Genomic DNA, 24,505 nt, shown 5'->3' on the forward strand with positions numbered 1-24,505 from the left:
GCACTGAGTGGCTCTGATGTCCCATTCATGGAACACACAATCACATATACATTTCCAGCAGGTATCATTGAATACATATCTACAGGGTTCCTACTTCTAATCATTCATCATTTAGCTGCCATGGCACAACAGTATTTCCCAGTAGAAAAAGCTATGATGTTGGTCTTTGGTGCTAATATTTTGAACTGATTTATGGCCTAATTGTTGCATTACTGGCACTTCCCTCTTATCTATCATGATACTTAGCACTTCATCGACTGTAAATCGCTTTGTGGACAGTTTGGGTTTGTGAAAGATGCTATACAGGTACAATTCTTTTACGTTGTAAAATCGTTATTATCGAAGTGAAAGTTTTCTGATGGCTGGCCTTGCAGAAAGGAGCCAGCTACCTCCATAGAAATGTATAGGCTGGTGTCATGTAGCAGAAAGAAAACACATTGTGAATATGTTTGTATTCCCCTGCCACAGTGTGAGAGACGGTCTTGTTAGTGTATTTTTAGTAGCATGAACTTTTGGAAATTCTTGTCCTTCTGTTGACCCTAATTTTATCTGAATATGCAGTTGATTACTATGTAAGAACAAGTTGTAGAGTGTCTCCCTGGATTTGTAATTCTGCCTGTGTATTGGTGCATTGACAATGTTAGCTTTGGTTGGTATATGTCAGTGTTAACTGTAATGGTATCAAATCAGCCTTTTTTGGTTGAGTAGACTCTTTGTTGATATATTGTCTTGAAGCATACATTTACAGTATAAATACTCTTGCGGGTGAACTCCACCTGAGCAGTATATGTATTAAAAACATCTTTAAGTCTTTTAAAAATTCAGCTATACTCACACCTCTTGGGTTACAACGCTTCCAACACTAGGTCAGTCTAACCTGATAAAATGCTGCCTCTTAATTCTGATTAGTGTGGAGATTTAGTAGATAATCCATCTTCCATGCAAGCTCTGCTGTTGATCAGTATTCACATCTTCCCTCTAGCTGCGTTGCATGTCTAATGTCATAAGTGGTTTTACACAGGAACTGCATCTTTATTAGATTGGGTGTGCTGCACCTGTAAATGTTTGCTTTGAAAAAAAATGTTTTGATCTGAAGCTCGCCCACATTAATGCAGTGTATGTTTTGAAAATTTGGTATATCTTAGGTGGCATTTCATTTTTTTTTTTTAAAGGATTCATTTGTCAAAATGGTCATGTTTCTAACTTTGCCTTCTAATTCATTGTCTTTTTTTTCTCCAAGGGAACACTTTTAACTGCATATAGCCCACCTGTGGGCAAAATAACACAATGATCTAAATGCTGTCCCAACAGTAGGTTTTGTCAAGCACATTAAGATGTATTTAGATAGCAAGTTCCAGAGAGGGAGACATGAGTAATGTGTTTAGTCGGAAGTTACAGGCTGCCTGAGAACATTAAATGCTGTTCATAGTTTCAGTTCAATAAGAATCACCTTCTTGACCTTAACTGAATGCTGATCACCATTTCCCTGGGCTGCTGTCAGTCTTTTTATTCCTCTTGCGGTGTTGGATTACCTGCCTCACCTATCTGCTGACTCTGTTTCCCCATTTACAGCTAAAATTGGTTGGTGATGCTCCGTTGTTTGTTTACCCTTGTGTGAATCTTGCTTGCAAATCCTGTCTGGAATGGTGCTCCACACGTATTTCTTTACACTGTTTGTTATATTGAGAATATTTCTGTGTACGGTTCGTCCTTAGTGTTTCAAGTCGGACTGGTGAGAATTCTGACCATGGTATAAATAGAGATTTCTAGTTTGTGTGCTCTAAGCTGGTGTTGTTTGAAGATTCTCCTCAGACTTTTCCAGCAGCAGTTACCTACCGAGCACCCCGTAGCAGACACCACAGCTAATCCTCAAACGGCTGATGTGTCCCTCCCCCTGACTCCAGTGGCCATGTTGCAGCTTCTGCCTTGGCTCAGGTCACTTAACTCTGCACAGGAAAGTGGATTATTTATTTTTAAAATGATGGAATGCCCCCAGTGGGAGACCTGGAAGCCTCTGGTCTTCATGTTTCCCCATGTCTGTTGTGTGGTCAGTGGGCAGGAACTGCGTTTCTGTGAGACTGATTCTGCTGGATCGCTTCCGCTCCCTTCTCCACTCGAGTGTTTAGAGAGAGAGCAGTGTGCTGTCATAATCTGGCTGAGGCATGGCAAAATGTCCCCTGTGAGGGCACAGTCTTAAAAGCTGGGGACTTAATTCTGTCAGGCAAGCGTGCCAGTCAAATGGGTCAGTGCCAGATTCCACAGATTGCTGCCATTCGCGGATCACTATCAGATTGCACAATTCTGCTTGGTGCTGCATATACAGTAGCAAGACTTGTTAATATGTGATCACTAGCTGTATTCTAGAGAAATGTTTGTGTGTGGAACTTGGTGTTTTGCAGCATAAGCAGAGGTTTTTGGCAATACACGGTGGTGTTCTTTGTGAATGGATGACATCCATGCGTATTTTCCACTGAGAGGCAGCAGTGCTGAATTTTAGTTAGAGAGTTAGAGAGTGGCTTTCTCACCAAACTGTGTAGCCTCACAAAAGTGTAATTGCTGCATATTTCTGTTTGCGGTCAAATAATTTTCCTTCGGGTTTTCCTAATGTAATTCATACTCTGGGCTGAAAGAAACTGCTTTTTTTAGATCTATTTTCACAAACCTTGCTCCTTGCCATGATTTATTCTCTATTTAGAATGACCAGCTTTTGAAAATAAATTTTGAAGACACACAATTTAAAAAAAAAAAAAATTAGAGTACCCAATTAACTTTTTCCAATTAAGGGGCAATTTAGTGTGGCCAATCCTCCCACCCTGCATATCTTTGGGTTGTGGGGGCGAAACCCACGCAAACACGGGGAGAATGTGCAAACTCCACACGGACAGTGACCCAGAACCGGCATCGAACCTGGGACCGTGGCGCTGTGAGGCAGCAGTGCTAACCACTGTGCGACTGCTGCCCAACACACCATTTTTGGACAAATTCTTCTCTTATGTTCTCCATTTTGAGAAATACGATTTGAAAATTTGATTATAGGGGCAGCACGGTGGCGCAGTGGTGAGCACTGCTGCCTCACGACGCCGAGGTCCCTGGTTCGATCCCGGCCCTGGGTCACTGTCGGTGCGGAGTTTACACATTCTCCCCGTGTCTGCGTGGGTTTCGCCCACACAGTTCCAAGAAATTCAGGGTAGGTGGATTGGCCATGCTAAATTGCCCCTTAATTGGAAAAAATGAATTGCGTACTCTAAATTTATTTTAAAAAAAAGAAAATGTGATTATAGATATACCACTGGATATTTCATAGAATTTACAGTGCAGAAGGAGGCCATTTGGCCCATCGAGTCTGCACCGGCTCTTGGAAAGAGCACCCTACCCAAGGTCAACACCGCCACCCTATCCCCATAACCCAGTAACCCCACCCAACACTAAGGGCAATTTTGGACACTAAGGGCAATTTTTCATGGCCAATCCACCTAACCTGCACATCTTTGGACTGTGGGAGGAAACCGGAGCACACGGAGGAAACCCACACAGACACGGGGAGGATGTGCAGACTCCGCACAGACAGTGACCCAAGCCGGAATCGAACCTGGGACCCTGGAGCTGTGAAGCAATTGTGCTATCCACAAGGCTACCTTAGATATGGTGAATGTTTGACGTATTTTAAGAGATTGAGCTAGTGTTCCCGTTCTCTTTTCTAAGTCTTCATCTTTTTAATAATCTTTATTAGTGCCACAAGCAGGCTTACATTAACACTGCCTAACATTAACAAAGAAGTTACAGTGAAAATCTCTGAGCCAGAAGTGGGACTCTCGAATCATAGAATTTACATTGCAGAAGGAGGCCATTCAGCCCATTGAGTTTGCACCGGCTTTGGAAAGAGCACCCTACTTAAGTCCATACCTCCACCCTATCCCCGTAACCTAGTAACTTCACCTAACCTATTTGGACACTAAGGGCAATTTCACATGGCCAATCCACCTAACCTGCACATCTTTGAACTATGGGAGGAAATCGGAGCACCCGAAGGAAACCCACGCAGACTCGTGAGAACGGGGGGGAACGTTCAGACTCGGTACAGACAGTGACCCAAGCCAGGAATCAAACCTGGTACCCTGGAGCTGTGAAGCAATAGTGCTAATCACTGTGCTACCATGCTGCCCTAGTAGGTTATAGAAACTAAAGCTGAGGGCGGCACTGTAGCACAGTGGGTAGCACAGGGCTTCACAGTGCCAGGGTTCCAGGTTCGATTCCAGGCTTGGGTCACTGTCTGCGGAGTCTACACGTTCTCTCTGTGTCTGCGTGGGTTTCCTCCGGGTGCTCCGGTTTCCTCCTCCAAGTTCCGAAAGACGTGCAGTTCGGTGAAAATGACATTCTGAATTCTCGCTCTGTGTACCCAAACATGCACCGGAGTGTGGTGACTAGGGGGATTTTCACAGCAAGTGCATTGCAGTGTTAATGTAAGCCCACGTGACAATAATAAATATTATTATTGTATTAATTTCTCCACTGAAATAAATGGTTTCAGTTCTCTCGCGAACTGTTTTTTTTTTTTAACCCTCCTCCCTTGCTGTAGGTGAGGTAATTAAGCAAAAATGCTTTCTAATAGGCTAAATGTGTAACCTTCCTGTCTGCTGGCCTGTTTACAACTTTGGGAAGGACCAGGGGCCAGGACCTAAGTGCTAAATGGGGAATTTCAAACAACTGCACAAGCGTAAGCTTGCATTTGATTTGTCTGTTACTCCAGTGGGTATTGGGCTGAGGAATTTGCCCCACTGCATCATTCTTGAGATTATTCCTCGAAGAAATCCTGAAATAAATAAAGTGCGAGTAATACACAAGCTGGATCTAATTAGGTCTGTACAGGGGTGAGTTTTGGTCATTTCTGTGCTGTGTGGCTGTATCTCATATCAGCCTGAACATGTTAGCATAATTTGTGCCCATTTTATCAAGCAACAGATTGAGAGGAGGAAGTGAGAACGGAATTAGCTCATTAATTATATTTTACCAATTTTCCTGGCTTTGTGGATTTCTGCTTATTAATAACAGTGGTCTTAATTTTGTTAAAATACAATATTAAGCCCAGTGTGACAACCTGCACTGAGAATTGTAACTGTTTTTAACAAGAGTATTGTTTTCCATTAATGTAACTCGTATTTTTAAAATATGTTTGTTTCTTTTCCAATTTTGTGTGCTTACATTTCCACTCCTGCAATGTGCAGTTTATGACTGGGAATAGTTTCACAATTGGCCGTCATCTTTCCATGTTTCACTCAAATGGCCATACTTCAAAGGTGTGTCTGAGCATCGAGTGCTCAATCTGGTTCCCAATGGCCAGTTTGAACTCTGAATCAGTATCCAGCTCAGCTTTTATCGAACACTGTGTCTTTTTAAATGTTCCGGTTTTCTCATCGTTGGCACCGACTCGCCATAGGATTTTGAGGGAGAGTGGGACATGTTAGCATTCAGAAAATCATGGTTGTTCTTGTACACAAATTACAGGATGTTTGCCTGCTGATACAGAATGCAATTTGAATTCTGGGTTAGCCTTTATTACAAAATATTTGAAGTTTAAGAATGAAGAAGTCTAATTGTATGAGACCTTGGTGAGACCATAACCTGGAGTACTGCGTACCTTTTTGGGCTCCAGAGTGCAGCAACAGAGGTTCACTCGATTGATTCTGGGGATAGGGGATTGTACTACAAAAAGAGATTGAGTAGACTGGACCTGTGTTCACTGGAATTGAGAATCATGATAGAATCTTAAGGGGTTTATAGGATAGATGCTAGGACGATGTTTCCCCTCGTTGAGGAGCCTAGAACTCTGGGTCACAGCCTCCGACTAGAATCAGCATTTGGGACTGAGGTGAGGAGTATTTCCCCGCCCTTGGAGATGTGATCTTTCCAAATTTGTATCCCAGAGAGATGTGGATATGTTCACAACAGAGATTGATAGATTTTGTTTCAAACCAAGAGAGTGGAAGGCTATGGGGATAGTATAGTAAGGTGGATTTGAGGAAAGGTGGCACAGTGGTTAGCACTGCTGCCTCACAGCTCCAGAGACCCAGGTTCAATTCCGGCCTTGGGTGACTGTCTGCATGGAGTTTGCACATTCTCCCCGTGTCTGCGTGGGTTTCCTCCAGGTGCTCCGGGTTCCTTCTACAGTCCAAAGATGTGCAGGTTGGGTGGATTGGCCATGCTAAATTGCCCCTTAGTGTCCAAAAGGTTAGGTAGGGTTACTGGGTTTTGGGGGTAGGCATGGGCAAAAGTAGGTTGCTCTTTCTGAGGGCTCGATGGGCTGAATGGCTGCCTCCTGCACTGTCGGGATTCTATGGATGAGCCACAATCGTTTCGAATGAAAGAGCAGGCTTGAAGGACTGAGCAATCTTTTTTATAGATTATGCTCTTAACTCCTTGATTGTCTTAAGTATTTCATTAAGTTGTCATTATGTATGTGTCTCAGAATGAGATTGGTTATATAGGGCATTTTAACATGAATCTGACCTGAACTCCCTTCACCTTCCCAACACAATTTCCATAATCGTAGAATCATAGAATTTACAGTGCAGAATGAGGCCATTCAGCCCATCGAGTCTGCACCGACCCTTGGAAAGAGCACCCTACTTAAGCCCACCCTATTCCTGTAACCCAGTAACCCCACCTAACCTTTTTGGACACTTGAGGGGCGATTTAGAATGGCCAATCCACTTAACCTGCACACCTTTGGACTGTGGGAGGAAACTGGAGCGCCCGGAGGAAACCCACGCAGACACTGGGAGAACGTGCAGACTCCGCACAGACAGTGACCCAAGCCGGGAATCGAACCTGGGACCCTGGAGCTGTGAAGCAACTGTTTTTATTACCCAGTAATAGGTTACTGGGTAGTGGGAAGCATGGAACCGTTGGTGATTTTTATTTATATTTTTGCGTTCCCTAGTTCAGGAGTAACAAGGCCAATTTTAGCAACCTAGCGGCTGGGATCAGCTATTTCAGCATGAAATGGGGAATGAAATTTAGGACTTTGTGATCGTCGTGGCCATCATGGCACCTGATACGTTTGCACCAAGGCTCAGGAGAGTTAAAAGGATAGTCTCTAAATATAAAAGCTGTCAGAATGAAGCCTGACCTTGTCTTCACCCAGTATCTACATGTGTGTTTATAGACCAGGCCCCTGAGTAGTAATCAGCCATGGGAACCCAGCTGGGTTTGCCTGTTGTGACTGATCATTCACAGTCTTTCCCCAGCCTAAGAGCATTCTTTTTAGCTGAATAACAATCAGGTTCTTTTTTAAGGACCATTAAAGCTGAATTATAACTGGCACCGCATTTTGCTGTTGGAATTGTAAATCCAGTAGATTCAACTGTTGGCTGTGGTGGCAAGGATGGCTCCCCCATTGCAGGTGCTGATTACAATGAGGTCTGAATTTATCCTGTTTAAACTACAAACACAGTGTGGTACCTCCTGAGTGGTGTTTAGAACGCACGTATGACCCTCAAGCATGAGAGAGAAAGGAGCTTTTTGTTGTTGCAAATACAGGATCTGTTTCCATGGTGATAACTAGGCTGCTGGGATATTAATGCTGGTTTCACACCAGTTGAGTTTTTTTACACTCAGCAGGTGAACCCAGGATGGAGAGGGAGGATTCTCTTGTAATGACAACATGTCTTCTTTCTGCCACTTGGGATGCTACCAACTTCATAGCAGTACAAATGGGTAAGGCTGTGGCTCCCAGATCCTCCTCGCTACCTCCACCATTCCACCCCCCCCCCCCCCCCCTAAAAAAAGAATCCCCACATTATTTCCTTCCTGTAAATAATGAAACCCACTGTGGATATGATAATGTGTGTACTGGAAACCTTTGTCAAAGTAGTAATTCTTCATGGGTTTTGGTTATGGAGTATTCAACTATGAATACAATAACAGCTCATCCCAATCCTACTATTATTTGTCCGTGCATGACCAGCACATGTGTATTTTCCAATAGGAGTCATTATATAGAAATCAGGAACCCCCCTTTGTTGTGTCCATCAGAACTGAGTACTATGTTGCCTGTTTGGCTGTGATCGACTAACTGAGCAGAGAGGTTTTGCCCCAAGAGCATTCAGGTTTTGTGCAGTATTGTACCACATGTTGCATTTGCCAATTGAAAAGTATTTCGTTTTTCACCTTTTTCCTGATGATCCTAAGCTTATTAAAAAAATTGCAGAAGGTGGATGTTGGGTAATGTTTTTTTCTTTTCATAGCCTCAGCTTCCAATTTGAGCTTGTAGCCGCTATCCTCCCCGTCACAAAAATTGCTTACTTCCATCTCCATAACGTCAGCTAACTCTGTCTCTATCTCAGCCTATATGCTGCTGGAAGCCTTGTTATCTTCAAACTTGACAGTTCCAAAACCTCATCTTTAAAAAAAAAAAAATTTTAATTGTCACAAGTAGGCTTACAATAACACTGCAATGAAGTTACTTGGAAAAGCCCCCAGTCGCCTCATTCCGGAAAATTCAGAATGTCCAATTCACCTAACAAGCACGTCTTTCGGGGCTTGCGGGAGGAAACCGGAGCACCCGGAGGAAACCCACGCAGACACGGGGAGAACGTGCAGACTCCGCACAGACAGTGACCCAAGCCGGGAATCGAACCTTGGACCCTGGTGCTGTGAAGCAACAGTGCTAACCACTATGCTATCGTGCTGCCCCCAGTTTCACACAAAAGGTGCTTTGGGAGTGTGGGAGAGGAGCCTTGTGTGGGCCATAAGCACTGGCAAGGGCCGACAAGCTTGTTTCTGTACTGTAAATGCTGTAATACTTTGGAATGCTTCTCTCGGCTTTCTCCTTTCATAAACTGCAGCTCATCCAAAACTCTGCTGCCTGTATCCTGTCCTTACCCATTTGTCCCTGCGCTAGCTCATCTACATATTCTCCTGGTCGCTCAGTTTCTTTTTTAAAATTTGTACCTTTGTATTTAAGTTGTTTGTTGCTCCTCCCCATTTCTATAAACTCCACCTGCCCTACAGACCACCCACAATTGGATGCTATTTTCAGCCTCTTAAGGCCCCACACTTTGGAATTCCCTCCTTAAATTTCTCTGCAAATTTAAGTCCCCTTTTAACAGTTATTTGATCAATCTTTTGATCCTCTATCCCAATCTGCCTTTCATTAGCCCGTATCTCATTTTGAAGGGGCTTGGAATGCACTAAAGGCGCAGCAGAAGTGTAAGATGTGGTGCTGTAGCTCAGCGTTTCTTCCATTGAGTTTTCTGATTTCACTTGCATAACAATTACCAGCATTAGCTGTGGAAGGTTGGCCTGGTTATAGAGAACAGCGACAGTTAGGTTATTGCCTGAAAAGTGAGCAACATTTAGTTCCTCAATATTACATTTTTAAAAATAAATTTAGAGTACCCAATTAATTTTTTCCAATTACGGGGCAATTCAGCATGGCCAATCCACCTCCCCTGCACATCTTTTGGATTGTTGAGGTGAGACCCACGCAGACAGGGGAGAATATGCAAACTCCACACGGACAGTGACCCGGGGCCAGGATCGATCCTGGGTCCTTGGCGGCGTGAGGCAGTGGTGCTAACCACTGCGGCAATGTGCCCCCTTCAATATTACTTTAAAAGGAAATTTTCTCATTCAAAGCTTTGGACTACTAAATATTGTCAGAAATCTCTCCAGTTCAGGAGAGCATTCATACTCTTTTGGAGATGTGTAATTCTGCTGTGGATTCTTGAGCTGTTTTCATGTTGGTGCTGCTCAATTTCCGATTCCAGCGGCCTGTCATCCAAGATGCAGCTTCTGGTGTCGAGAAAAACGGGACTCAATTGTCCCAGTGGCAAATTGTCCCTCTTGAGCACTCGTAGCTCAGTTCTGCGTTGGTTTATGAGGACTGCTAGCATAAGACAACTGGGTTTAATAAACACTTGGGATTGTCTCATTGATACTAGCCTTCTGGAATCTAAAGTGAAATAGTTAAAGCAGCTGTATAGAGCTGCCAGCACAAACCCAGTTAAAATACCCGCAGTCTTGGACTACAATGTGACAGCTTTGCTCAGTGTAGCACTTTCTTCTTGGGTGTCAAAAGGTCGTGCACTCAAGCCAGGCTTTGAGCATATAATCCAGGCTGACACTAGATCACTGCAAGGGTGCTGCACTGTCAAACGTGCCGTCTTTCAGACATTGTCAAAGCCTCAACTGCCCTCGGTTGGCTGTCAAACATCCAACAGCGCTATGAAAAGATGACCAGGGTTTTCTATCTATAAGATTTGTCCATCAACCAACATCACCAAAACAAATTAAGTAATAATTTATCTCCTATTTTTTATTTTTTTAAATTTAGAGTACCCAATTCATTTTTTCCAATTGAGGGGCAATTTAGCGTGACCAATCCACCTACCCTGCACATCTTTGGGTTGTGGGGGCGAAACCCACGCAAACACGGGGAGAATGTGTAAACTCCACACGGACAGTGAGCCAGAGCCGGGATAGAACCTGGGACCTCGGCGCCGTGAGACAGCAATACTAAACCACTGCGCCACCGTGCTGCCCATTTGTCTCTTCTTTATGTAATCTTGATGAGAAGTGTTTTCCGACACTGCCTACGCTTCAAAAATTCTTCCTTGTAAAACTGGGGAGCAACAGAAGGTCCTGCCTTAGCAGGGGTTGGTTTAGCACAGGGCTAAATCACTGGCTTTTAAAGCAAACCAAGGCAGGCCAGCAGCACGGTTCAATTCCCGTACCGGCCTCCCCGAACCGGCCTCCCCGAACAGGCGCCGGAATGTGGCGACTAGGGGCTTTTCACAGTAACTTCATGTGAAGCCTACTTGTGACAATAAGCGATTACAGGGATTGAGTTTCAGAGCCATGAGGTCATGTTGCAGCTGTACAAAACTCTGGTGCGGCCGCATTTGGAGTATTGCGTGCAATTCTGGTCGCTGCATTATAGGAAGGATGTGGAAGCATTTGAAAGGGTGCAGAGGAGATTTACCAGAATTTTGCCTGGTATGGAGGGAAGATCTTATGAGGAAAGGCTGAGGGACTTGAGGCTGTTTTCGTTAGAGAAAAGAAGGTTAAGAGGTGACTTTATAGAGGCATACAGGATGATCAGAGGATTGGATAGGGTGGACAGTGAGAGCCTTTTTCCTCGGATGGTGATGTCCAGCACGAGGGGACATAGCTTTAAATTGAGGGGAGATATAAGACAGATGTCAGAGGTAGGTTCTTTACTCAGAGTAGTAAGGGCGTGGAATGCCCTGCCTGCAACAGTAGTAGACTCGCCAACACTAGGCATTCAAATGGTCATTGGATAGACATATGGACGATAAGGGAATAGTGTAGATGGGCTTTAGAGTGGTTTCACAGGTTGGCGCAACATCGAGGGCCGAAGGGCCTGTACTGCGCTGTTATGTTCTATATGTAACTCTGTGCCAAGGAACCATACAAACCCAAAAGGTTTTGTGTTTAGTCCCCACTCTGTGTTGAAGCTCTGATGAGAGGTGTTTACATTTGTTTCAGGGTTCTTGAATCAAGCAAAGAATATTCAGTAGGGTTCCTGCGTGACACTGCTGAAAGTGTTTACTTTAAAAAAAATTTTTAGGGCAGCACGGTGGTGCAGTGGGTTAACACTGCTGCCTCACGGCACCGAGGTCTCAGGTTCGAGCCCGGCTCTGGGTTACTGTCCGTGTGGAGTTTGCACATTCTCCCCGTGTTTGCGTGGGTTTCGCCCCCGCAACCCAAAAATGTGCAGAGTAGGTGGATTGGACATGCAAAATTGCCCCTTAATTTCTTTCCAATTAAGGGGCAATTTAACGTGGCCAATTCACCTACCCTGCACATCTTTTTGGGTTGTGGAGTTGAGACCACGCAGACACGGGGGAGAATGTGCAAACTCCACACGGACGGTGACCAGGGGCTGGGATCGAACCTGGGTCCTCGCCGCCGTGAGGCACCAGTGCTAACCACTGTGCCGCCGGTGAAAGTGTTCTTGTCCAACAGGACAGTTTGAGCCCTCTCTTTCACTCCCCCATTAATGAACCAATAGGCTGATGATGCTCTCAACACACACTGAATGTGGTACTGGAGGGGGTTGGGGCTTATAGTCGCCGGAGAAGATAGTGGTTTCATCAGGGGTGAAAGTGCGTAAATGCAGGTGGGATTTAGACATGGCTTTGTGTGGCCTGTGTAGCTCGGTATCAAAGTATTTTCTTGTATCAGCTGAGCTACGTGGCATTTTGCAAAAGGAGAAAAAACAGTCAGAGCTTCGCTATCGTCCACAAACAGCATATGCATGCTTGCTGCCCCAAACCTGTACTTTAACAATGAACCAGAGTAGTACTGGTTCTTATGGAGCCGTACAGGAAAAGTCAAGGCCTTGCAAAGGAAAAGGGAGATTGGAAGTGCGGGTGAGAGGGTAATTCTATAAACATGTTCCGTATGTGATTTGTAACCAGTTCGCCACAGAATGCTAATTTAGATTTAATTGTCTTTGAAAAAAATATATATTGAGAAATCTCAGCACGGTTGTTAACGTGGTGGCGCGGGACCTGTACAACAAAGTTAGTAAGGCTTGCATGCTGCGAATAGGGATCGAACGAAAAAATGTTTGTTGGTGAATGAGGAAAGATGGATATTTTTGCTGTCCCAGCCAACATTACTGAAAATGTTCTTTTGGAGTTTGTGATCAGAACCTTTCTATAGATTCCATTAGCATTTGCCTGTGACAAATTGAAGCTCCTTTTTCCTTTTGGAATAGAGAACTTTGAGATGGGTCAGCTTAATGCTTAGTGTTAGACCTAAGCATGAATGTAATGTGTGCCAGTGTGAAGGTATAATTGAATTGTGATATGCTTATGTGTTAGTGGAACGGGTAAAATGCCTTTTTTCCCAATCAGGATTTTAAAATATTAAATGCACTCCCCTTGCATTAGTTTTGCTTTTTAAAAAAAAAAATGTTAAATTCCATTAGCACTTGAAGACTGCACTCCTACAATTTGAGAGTATTGATGAATATGAAGTGTAGTTTTTGAAACCAATTATATCCAGAGAGTTCGTGTTAGGTTACGGAGCAGTAGAGCTGTCATGGTGCAGGGTTTTTTGTGTTCTCTGCGCACCGCCCCCCCCCCCCCCCCGCCCCTTTTGAGCACACATTACATTCATGCTTCGATTCTCTGTATTTAATGATTCCTGCAGCAATTTGTGGTGTTGTCTTTCTTCTATTTTAAGCAACTTCAATCTAATTCTTTTTGTAGCATACTTATAATTGTGGATGAAACGCTTCGGGGAGGGGGGGGGGGGGGGGGGGAATCCTGCAACAAATGACGTGTCTGTGATTCATGTTAATTCTGTTAAAGCCCCCTCACACTTTCTCAATGTGCCTCCTTTGTGCATGTTGATCAGATCAGCCAATTGGAACTTCCATTCATCTCTGTCTGTCATTGATCAATGGCAGAGGCCTAAGTCTGAATGCATGATTTGAACAACAGTCCATCCCTAGCCTCTGCAGTCTCTTGACAGGGTGGAAGAGAAATATTTTAATTGTGTTTTTTTTAATTGTGAAATTATTTCACTCTTTGTACACCTTGTGAAGTGAAAAGAATGTTGGGGGATTTTCTGTCTCTGCCCAGCTGTGAGACAGCTTGAAACTGCTTCTAGTTCCTGTCCTTTGCTCCTCTCTCTCTCTCTCTCTCTCTCTCTTGCAGCACTCTTTCCCTCCTCCACCCCCACCACATAAATTAACCTGCTGTGTCCCTCTCCCTTGTTGTGACTTGAAAAGCTTCCTCTGGCCACTGTCTTCATTCTTTTCCTGCTGCCCCAATGTGTGTAGAAATATTCCCCTACTGTTTCCACCATGCTGTTCACTGGGATGAAAGGGAATGTCAATCTAACGTGCCCCTCGCTGCAATGCATGGCTTGTTTGCTCTGCCCTCCTCAGTCTCCCCTCCACCGCTCATTGCAAGGGTTAACTGTACATTTAACATGCATTCGAGGAAGACAAGGTATGGCAGACGCAAGATACATCATACAGCGGAGTGAACAAATAAATGAGGATGTTAACCCATACATTAATATGAACGTCCTGTTTTGGTTGTCTGTTCTCTAACTCGTGTAGAATATTTTAAACAATGCCATAAAGTAGCATCAAAAGCCTTGTTCGGTAGTTCCAGCACGTTGTCACAGATGTCGTAAATCACTACATATCATTGGGCATTGGTGAAATCTGCTGGTTAGTTGCTGACCATTTGGTACAATTAGGCCCTCAGGCTGGCATATCATTAGAAAATTAGATCATTTTTTTATTGGATGTTTACAGTTTTTGCAGTTCCTGTGACCATTTTTACACCAGAGTGTTGCATCAAAATTCAACCAAATGAATTTTGACAGCCATTTTCGTGGGTAGTCTTGGGGTATCTGCATATTAAAAAGATAAAAAGGCAATCCTCCACAGCTGTGCATATACCTCTTGGGATAGAAAGGGAAGTAACAAATAGAATGCAGATGATACCAGTTAGTGATGCTTACAGAAATAGCATTGTCTAAATATTAATTCTGTTTTGCTACGGAAGGCTTCGCTCTCTTAAAATATCTCCATATTGCCAGACTCATTCACTAAATAAAATACATTGAATGTGGTATATGTCTTAGCTTGAGGGACATGTTCTTAATCGTACTTGATATTTAAAAGGTGTATTTTTAATATTTCAGAGCTGTAAGGTTGACTGCCTGTAATATGGTATCCTGACAGTACTGAAGAACGTAACGTGGAAATACAGTGCTGTGACTATTGCGTGCTGAGATGGTATTTCTTCATACTGTGACCACTCCGTTGTTGGAAGAAGATTTAAGAATGTCTAAGTAAGTACAGATACTTTCTGCAAGATGATGTGTGCAGACAGCAACCCGAGCATTACTCATTGTCCTCATTTTCCCTTTCCTATGTTCAGGAATATGATCAGGCATAGCCCTGTCAAAGATTAGAAATGTGATTTGCACTTTAATTGTTCGAGAAAATGTTTGTAGCAATTGTGGTGAGTTTTTATTTTGACCCTTTGCTTGCGCGTTGTCCTTATTAATCCTTGGTTTGTTTTCAAATTTTCTCACCATCTTCCTCCAGGAGTCACTGCCTCGTGATCTACACTGCCAACCATCCCTTAATATTTTGGTCAAGTGAGCAGTCTTTGGTGAACCCAGGCAGTAGTTTAGCAGTCTTTGGTGAACCCAGGCAGTAGTTGTTAGAATCATAAAATCATAGAATTTACAATGCAGAAGGAGGCCATTAGGCCCATCAAGTCTGCACCAGCCCTTGGAAAGAGCACCCTACTTAAGCCCACACTTCCACCCTATCCCAGTAACCCACCTAATCTTTTTGGACACTTTCTTTTTTAAAATTTAAGAGTATCCAATTAATTTTTTCCAATTAAGGGGCAATTTAGCATGACGAAACCACCTACCCTGCACATCTTTGGGTTGTGGGGGCGAAACCCACGCAGACACGGGGAGAATGTGCAAACTCCACACGAACAGTGACCCGGAGCCGGGATCTAACCTGGGACCTCGGTGCCGTGAGGCAGTTGTGCTAACCTCTAGGCCACCGTGCTGCCCTCTCTTTTTGGACAGTTAAGGGGCAAGTTAGCATGGCCAATCTGCCTAACCTGCACATCTTTGGACTGTGGGAGGAAACCGGAGTACCTGGAGGAAACCCACGCAGACACGGGGAGAATGTGTAGACTCCGCATAGACAGTGACCCAAGCCGGGAATCGAACCTGGGACCCCGGAGTTATGAAGCAACAGTGCTAACCACTGTGCTACTGTGCCGCCCAACACTGTTCAGTGGAAGGGAATTTAAAAAAAAGTAAGTTTAAAGTATCCAATTCATTTTTTCCAATTAAGGGCAATTTAGTGTGGCCAATCTCCCTCCCCTCCACATCTTTGGGGTTTTGGGGGCGAAACACGCAAACACGGGGAAAATGTGCAAATTCCACACGGACAGTGACCCAGAGCCAGGATCGAACCTGGGATCTCGGCACCATGAGGCGGTAGTGCTAACCACTGCACAACCGTGCTGCAAGTTGAAGGGAATTTAACTGACTCGTCTGTCCTGTATATTTCTTTCCACTTGCGCACTTTCCAGCAGTGGTCACTGGCGACCCCAGCAGTCTGATGAATTTTCCATTCTGCAACCCATTTGTGGAGTCTGTTTCCAATTGCAGTGGGCTAGATACCTCCAGGAATCAAATCGAGAACCCTCTTGTCTCCATAACTGAAGTTCAATCACACAATGATTTCTCCTCATCTCTTGCTTGATCTTTTGCTAATATTTTGATTTTCAGTTATTGACCCACTTGCCGGAGGGGATAATGTTTTATCTATCAACTCTATTAAAACCTCTCTTCATAAACCTCTATTCAGTCACCTGTGTTCCCAGGAGAATGTACGAGGCAAGTTAGAGTAGATGTACGAGGCAAGTTTTTTACGCAGAGGGTAGTGGGTGCCTGGAACTCACTACCGGAGGAGGTAGTGGAGGCAGGGACGATAGGGACATTTAAGGGGCATCTTGACAAATATATGAATAGGATGGGAATAGAAGGATACGGACCCAGGAAGTGTAGAAGATTGTAGTTTAGTCGGGCAGTATGGTCGGCACGGGCTTGGAGGGCCGAAGGGCCTGTTCCTGTGCTGTACATTTCTTTGTTTGTTCTTTGAGAACAGTCCAAACCTTTCCAATCTCTCCATGCGACTGAGGCCCCTTCCCATGAAAGCCTCCCCTGTGCCCTTTGAGACTTGTACGTTTTTCCTGAAGTGTGGTGTCCAGAGTAATCCGCAATATTCCAGCTGATTTATAAAGTTCTAACATGCTATCTCTAGATTTTATTCTGTTCCTCTGTTTATAAACCCAAGTAATCCATTTATTTGACATTTCAACCATCATACCAACTCGTTCTGCCACCTTTCAGGATTTCTCTATCTAGATATCAAGATCACTACTCACCTATACTGTTCCAAATCGTGCCATTATGGTATACTGGCTTTATGTATTAGTCATCCCAAAATACATCTCTTCTCCACATTGAACTCCATGTACCATTTCACTTTCCTGTTTATGGTACCCTAAAGCTTATAGTTATCCTCATCACTTATCTACTACTTTACCATGTTTCCTATCACCTGCAGACTTTATAATGATATTCCCTCCACCCAAGTCAAGATTGCTTATAAAAATTGAAAAGGGAAATGGACCCAAAACTGCCCATTGGGCAGCATCACGGCAACCAATCACCTGGAGCGAAAAATCCTTTGCTTTCCTTCGCTGAAGCAATTATGTATTCATAGTACCACTTTCCCTTAATTCCATGGACTTCTACCTTCTTAATAATCCACCGGTGTGGCACTTTGTCAAACGCTTTCTGATATTCCATATATACAACATCAGCTGGTTGCACTACCTTATTCCACCTTCTCACCGGGCAGCACGGTGGCATAGTGGTTAGCACTGTGTCTTCACAGCTCCAGGGTCCCAGGTTCGATTCCCTGCTGGTCACTGTCTGTGCGGAGTCTGCAAGTTCTCCCTGTGTCTGTGTGGGTTTCCTTGGGTGCTCCGGTTTCCTCCCACAGTCCAAAGACGTGCGGGTTAGGTGGAGTGGCCATGATAAATTGCCCTTCGTGTCCAAAAAAGGTTAGGAGGGGTTATTGGGTTAAGGGGATAGTGTTGAAGTGAAGGCTTAAGTGGGTTGGTGCAGACTCGCTGGGCCGAATGGCCTCCTTCTGCACTGTATGTTCTATGTTAGCTCATTGAAGAATTAAATCAAATTAGTCAAATATATATTCCATGTTAACACTCCTTAATTAAAGTTTATTTTACCCCGAACATGGTTTCTAATAACTTCCCCACCACCAGTGTTAGACTGACAGGCCTGTAGATTTCTGGTTTACCCCATGTTCTCTTTCTTGGCTGGTAGGTAGTGTTACCAGACCCGCCATTACTCCTGCACCCAATGAGGATTGAAAAATTGTGAGCGCTGCTCTGCCATTTCTACCTTTGCTACTTTCAGAAACCAAGGTACATTCCATCCTGTCCAGGTGACTTGCCAACTTTGAGTAATGCTAATCTATTTTTGCGCATTTTCTCTACCATTACTATCCTGTCCAGAGGTCCCAGGCCTTTTTCAGTGTGACTTTCACATCATTCTCTCCTTTGTGAAGACAGGTGCAAAGTCCTCATTTAATAGAGTAGCCATAGTCTCTTGTCTGTACATGAAGAGCTTTCTCTTGCCTTTAATGGGCCCAAATTGTAGCTACAAGCAAAACACTGCAGATGCTGGAAATCTGAAACCCCCCCAGAAAATGCTGAAAATACTAAGCAGGTCAGGCAGCTTGTGTGGAGCGGGAGCGTGTTCATGATTTAGGTGAATAACCTTTCATTAGAACAGTTGTGCCGAAAGATCATTGACCTGAATCATTAACAGCTAATCAGTGCACTTCACGTGCCAATAAATTTTTAGCCTTTAACGTTTTTGGGTTCAATTTATTGGTGCCTACTAATCACTATTTTTACTTCCTGTACTTTCCATAATCTTCCTGCTTATTAACTAAATCTTCCTGCTGACATTTGTCATAAGCCCTTTTCTGTTTTATTTAAACTTTTACTTCTCTTCTTACCCAGGGTTCATTAGCTTTCGATACTCTTTTTCCTTGAAAATAATATGTCCAGTTTGTGTCTGCATCCTCTCTTCCCTGAATGCCTGAATTCTCTGGCAATCACCGTTTCCAGTCTACCTGTGCTGGATCCCTTCTTAAATCTGTAGTGGGGGGCAGCACGGTGGCGCAGTGGGTTAGCCCTGCAGCCTCACGGCGCCGAGGTCCCAGGTTCGATCCCGGCTCTGGGTCACTGTCCGTCGGGAGTTTACACATTCTCCCTGTGTTTGCGTGGGTTTCGCCCCCACAACCCAAGGATGTGCAGGTTAGGTGGATTGGCCATGCTAAATTGCCCCTTAATTTGAAAAAATTAATTGGGTACACTAAATTTAAAAAAATGTTTTTAAATCTGTAGTCGTATTGCTGCTGGACTTGTAATCCAGGGCCACAAGCTTAAACTCTGGGGACCTGGGTTCAAATCGCACCACGACAGGTGGTGGAATTTAAATTCAATAAAGCACTGGATTTTTAAAAGATATTTTTATTCACCTTTTTACCATTTTATACATAATACGAAACAACACAACCAACAGAGTAAACCCTGCCCCCCCCATTCACACCTACCTTCCCCTGTAACCTAACTTCACCCTTCCCAAAGACCTAACCTCTCCCCCTTCTCTCTCTCTCTCTCTCTCTCTCTCTCTCTCTCTCTCTCTCTCTCTCTCTCTCTCTTCCCCCCCCCCCCCCCCCCCCCCCCCCCCCCAAAGCAACTAATGGTGACCTGCTGTTTGGAATACACAACAAACAGCTGTCATCTTCGGTAAAATTCCTCAATTGGGGGGCAGCACGGTGGCGCAGTGGGTTAGCCCTGTTGCCTCACGGCGCTGAGGTTCCAGGTTCGATCCCAGCCCTGGGCCACTGTCCATGTGGAGTTTGCACATTGTCCCCGTGTTTGTGTGGGTTTCGCCCCCACAACCCAGAGATGTGCAGGGTAGGTGGATTGGACACGCTAAATTGGCCCTTAATTGGAAAAAATGAATTGTGTACTCTAAATTTATATTTTTTAAAAAGAAAATAAATTCCTCAATTGCTCACCTCACAGTGCACTTGACTTTCTTGAGGTATAGGAGCTCCATCAGATTTCCCAGCCATTTGCACATTCTCCCCGTGTTTGCGTAGGTTTCGCCCCCACAACCCAAAGATGTGCAAGGTAGGTGGATTGAACACTCTAAAATTGCCCCTTAATTGGAAAAATGAATTGTGTACTTTAAATTTATATTTAAAAAAAGAAGAAAAAAAAAAAGAAAGATTTCCCAGCCACACTGAGGCACTAGACGGCGAAGCTGACCTCCAGGCAATCAGTGAGCCGAAGGCCGGAACATCGGTCCCCGTGCCCGTCTGCAGCTCCGGCGAGTCCAACACCCCAAATATGGCCACCAAGGGACAGGGCTCTAGCTGTCCCACAGACTAGTCGAGCAACAGCCTGACATAACCATATTGATGGAATCGTACCTTACAGACAATGTCCCAGGCACCACCATCACCATCCCTGGATATGTCTTGTCCAACCGGCATCAGGCCAAACATAGGCAAGGAAACCTCCTGCTGATTACCACGTACCGTCCACCCTCAGTTGGTGAATCAGTACTCCTCCATGTTGAACACGACTTGGAGGAAGCACTGAGGGTGACATGGGTGCAGAATCTGTACCCATGAATCAACCACAATCTGTAACCTTAATGCCCGGTATAACCCCACTCTACATTTACCACCAAGCCAGGGGAACAAACAACATGGTTCAATGAAGAGTGTGGGAGTGCATGCCAGGAGCAGTACCATGGATACCTAAAAATTAGGTGTCAACCTGGTGAAACTGAAACACGGCTACCTGCTTGCCATACGGCATAAGCAGTAACTGATAGAACTAAGCAATTCCACAACTAATCAATCAGATCAATGCTCTACTGTCCTTCCACATCCAGCTGTGAATGGTGGTGGACAATTAAACAACTCCCTGGAGGAGGAGACTTCACAAATATCCCCATTCTCAATGATGGGGGAGCCCAGCGTATCCTTGCAAAGAATCCTTGTTATCATCTGGGGACTACTTTTGGCAAAAGATGAGGCTGAAGCATTCGCAACAATCATCAGCCGGAAGTGCCAAGTGGATGATCCATCCTGCCTCCTCTAGAGGTCCCCAGAATCACAGGTGCCAGTCTTCAGCCAATTTGAAACTGTAAAGGCTACAGGCCCTGACAAAGATCTGTCAGTAGTACTGAGAACGTGCGCACCAGAACTAGCTATGTCGCCTAGCCAAGCTGTTCCAGTACAGCTACAACTTTGGTATCTACCCAGCAATGTGGAAAATTGTCCAGGTATGTCCTGTACAAAAAAGCAGGACACATCCAACTGAGCCAATTAAGTGATGAAAGGAATCATTAACAGTGCTATCAAATGGTATTTGCATAGCAGTGACCTGCTTGCTAATGCACAGTTTGGGTTCCATCAAGGTCACTCAGCTCCTGATCTCATTAAAGCCTCGGTTCAAACATGGACAAAGGAGTTGACCTCCAGAGGTGAGATCAGAGTGACTGCTACCGTAAGATGTTGGAGCAGAGGTAGACCATTCAGGCCTTCGAAGCTGCTCTGCCATTCAATGGGATATGATTAGATAAACCTTAATTCCACTTTCTCAACTTGTCCCCATAACCCTTGATTCCCTTAGTGATTAAAAATCTGGCATCAACCCAGCAAAATTAGAGTCAATGGGAATCGGAGAAAATTTTCTGCTGGTTGCCGTCATACCTAGCACAAAGGATGGTTGTGGTTGTTGGAAGTCAGTCATTTCAGCTGTAGGACACCACTGCAGGAGCTCCTCAGGGTAGTGTCCTAGGCCCAACCATCTTCAGCTGCTTCATCAATGACCTTCCTTTCAGCATAAGGTAAGATGTGGGATATTTGTTGATGATCGCAACTTTCATCACCATTTGATACTCCTCAGAAATTGAAGCAGTCTGTGTCCAAATGCAGCAAGACCTGGACAATATCCAGGCTTGGTCTGACAAGTGGCAAACAACATTTGTGCCACACAAACACCACCTCCAAAATGAGAGAAACTAACCATCGCCTCTTGGCATTCAGTGGCATTACCATTGCTGAATCCCGTACTACAAATATCCTGGGGGTTACCATTGACTAGAGGCTTAACGGGACTAGCTATATAAATACTGTGGCTACAAAAACAGGTCAGATGCGAGGAATCCTGTGGTGAGTAACTCACCTCCTGACTCCCCAAAGCCTGTCCACTATCTACAAGACACAAGTCTTGTGATGGAATGCTCTCCCCTTGCCTGGATGAGTACAGCTCCAACAACACTCAAGAAGCTCAACACCATCCATGACAAACAGGCCACTTGATTGGCCCCCCCATCCACAAACATTCACTCCCTTCATCACTGACACAAATTGGCAGCTGTATGTACCATCTACCAGATGCACAGCAGGAAGTCATCAAGGCTCCTTAGACAGCTTCTTGCAAACCTACAGCCATTACCATCTAGAAGGACCAGGACAGTAGACACATGGGAACACCACTTCTTGGAAGTTCCCCTAAAAGTCTCACACCATCCTGATTTGGAAATATATCGCTGTCCTCACTGTCACTGAGTCAAAATCCTGGAACTCCCTTGCTAACAGCACTATGGGTGTACCTACACCACACGGATTGCACCGGCTCACAAATGCAGCTCACCAGCACCACCTTCTCGAGGGCAACGTGGGATAGGCAATAAAAGCTGGCCTACCCAGTGACGCCCACATGCCATGAATATATATATTTAAAATTTAGATTACCCAATTAAGAGGCAATTTAGTGTGGCCATTCCACCTACTCTGCCCATTTTTGGGTTGTGGGGGCGAAACCCACACAGACACGGGGAAAATGTGCAAACTCCACACGGACAGTGACCCAGAGCCGGGATCGAACCTGGGACCTCAGCGCCGTGAGGCAGCTGTGCTAACCACTGCGCCACCGTGCTGCCCCCCATGAATGAATATTAACAAAATATTAACTCTTCCCTAGCTGAGCATATTATCTTAATGATAATAATAATCTTTTATTGTCACAAGTATGAAGTTACTGTAATTTGATATTATCTTGCCTCTTTCTGTAACTACATCAGGTCAAATTTATTTTGTGATCACTTATTAGTTTGCTGATCTCATGTAAGACACTTCACTTTGCCTAATCCATTTTCCAGAACTATATCCAGCACTGCTTCCTCCCTTGTTGAATTGGATTAACTTCCGTATGCATTTCACAGCCTTCCATCCTTTAACACTGTTTGTCCTAGTCTATATTAGGATAGTTAAAGTCTCACGGCGCCGAGGTCCCAGGTTCGATCCCGGCCCTGGGTCACTGTCCGTGTGGAGTTTGCACATTCTCCCCGTGTTTGCGTGTTTCACCCCCACAACCCAAAGATGTGCAGGGTAGGTGGATTGGCCACGCTAAATTGCCCCTTAATTGGAAAAAATTAATTGGCTACTCTAAATTAAAAAAAAAGGATACTTAAAGTCTCAACATTATCACACTATTTTTGTTACATGCTTTTTAAATTTGCCATCAATATGCTCATCTATGCCTTCACGGTATGGAGCTCCCTTTTATCTACTCAATTTGAGCATCAACCTTGGTGAATCGTTCAGTGTGACATTTCCCAAGTTAGCCATTCTTTCTGGCCTATAAAATGCAATTGCAATCTTGGTGCCAGTAAGGGTTTTTTAAACTGCCCACTTCATAGCTCTCCAAAATAATTTTAAATATGCTCTTAGAGGAAACTGGGGGCATCGCTCCTGTAATTCCACAAGCCATTATCATTGCCATAAGCGTTTTAATGAATAGTTTTTAAAAACTCATATAAGCTTAATGCACTAAATTTCCGTTCTCCCCTTATTATTTTTTGAAAAAAATCCTGTGACAATAGTTGAGTAAGAGGGTGGTGCAGTGATTAGTACTGCTGCCTCACAGCGCCGAGGACCCAGGTTCGATCCCGGCTCTGGGATCACTGTCCGTATGGAGTTTGCACATTCTCCCCGTGTTTGTGTGGGTTTCGTCCCCACTACCCGAAGATGAATTGGCCATGCTGAGTTGCCCCTTAATTGGAAAAAATGAATTATGTACTTGCCCAATGATTTAACTTTGTTTTACCATGTTCCCTTTTTTAAAGAATGTCATGTTTTCCACTGTCCAAACCTCTCGTGCCAAATTGTGGGAAATCAGTCAAAGAGTCTCTGCATTTCTTGAGGATCTTCGATTGTAAATAAACACGTCCCAGTGATTTTTCTACCTTAAGTTCGAGTAACATCTTTTGAACCAGTTCCTTGAATAATGACTTCCCTTTTGGTTAAACAATAACCATTCTTAATGGCCTCGCAGCCGCCTCTCAGTGCATGGCATTGATGAGGCCATTGTTAGATTATTGTGAGTGGCTTTGGGTGCCTCCTATAGAAAGGACATTGCAATCCTAGAGGCTGTATAGTGTAGGTTTGGCAGGGTAATAATGCAGGGATGAGAGCCGTATGCTTGTGGGTGGGAGGTTGGGGGAGGGGGTGGCGACATGAAGTATTGTGACTGATCTTTACTGGAGAATGTAAAGAGAATATTGAAAACAGATTTTTAAAGTTGTGAAGGGTTTTAGTATGGTGAATGGAAAATCGCCAATAAACAGTCGAGGAGAGTGATTGAGAAGTCTTTATTAAGAGGATTGCATGAGCACTGAACGCTTTTCCACATCAAATGGTTGAGTCAGAGACCATTGTTTAAGGGTAGAGTGGACAAATATTTGAAAGAGATAAAGATGCAAGATTCCGGGGCGATTGCAAGGA

At 44.3% G+C, this 24,505-nt stretch overlaps 1 protein-coding gene across 5 annotated transcripts in view; it reads left to right on the forward strand.

Moving 5' to 3' along the window:
* The first annotated feature begins 1,560 nt into the window (after window positions 1-1,560).
* usp49 (ubiquitin specific peptidase 49) overlaps window positions 1,561-24,505 on the forward strand; it is a 76,246-nt gene continuing 53,301 nt past the window's right edge. The window contains exons 1-2 of one of the 5 annotated variants that reach the window (XM_072479973.1): window positions 1,561-1,581; window positions 14,695-14,844. The gene's annotated coding sequence lies outside the window, so the exon portion shown is untranslated. Of the gene's footprint in view, window positions 1,582-7,601; window positions 7,714-12,190; window positions 12,396-13,968; window positions 13,989-14,694; window positions 14,845-24,505 lie in introns of those variants that run through there. The other 4 variants (XM_072479976.1, XM_072479972.1, XM_072479974.1 and 1 more) reach the window with 4 other exon arrangements.

This window comes from Scyliorhinus torazame, chromosome 17 (genome assembly GCF_047496885.1).
Source record: "Scyliorhinus torazame isolate Kashiwa2021f chromosome 17, sScyTor2.1, whole genome shotgun sequence".
NCBI classification, from domain to species: Eukaryota; Metazoa; Chordata; class Chondrichthyes; order Carcharhiniformes; family Scyliorhinidae; genus Scyliorhinus; species Scyliorhinus torazame.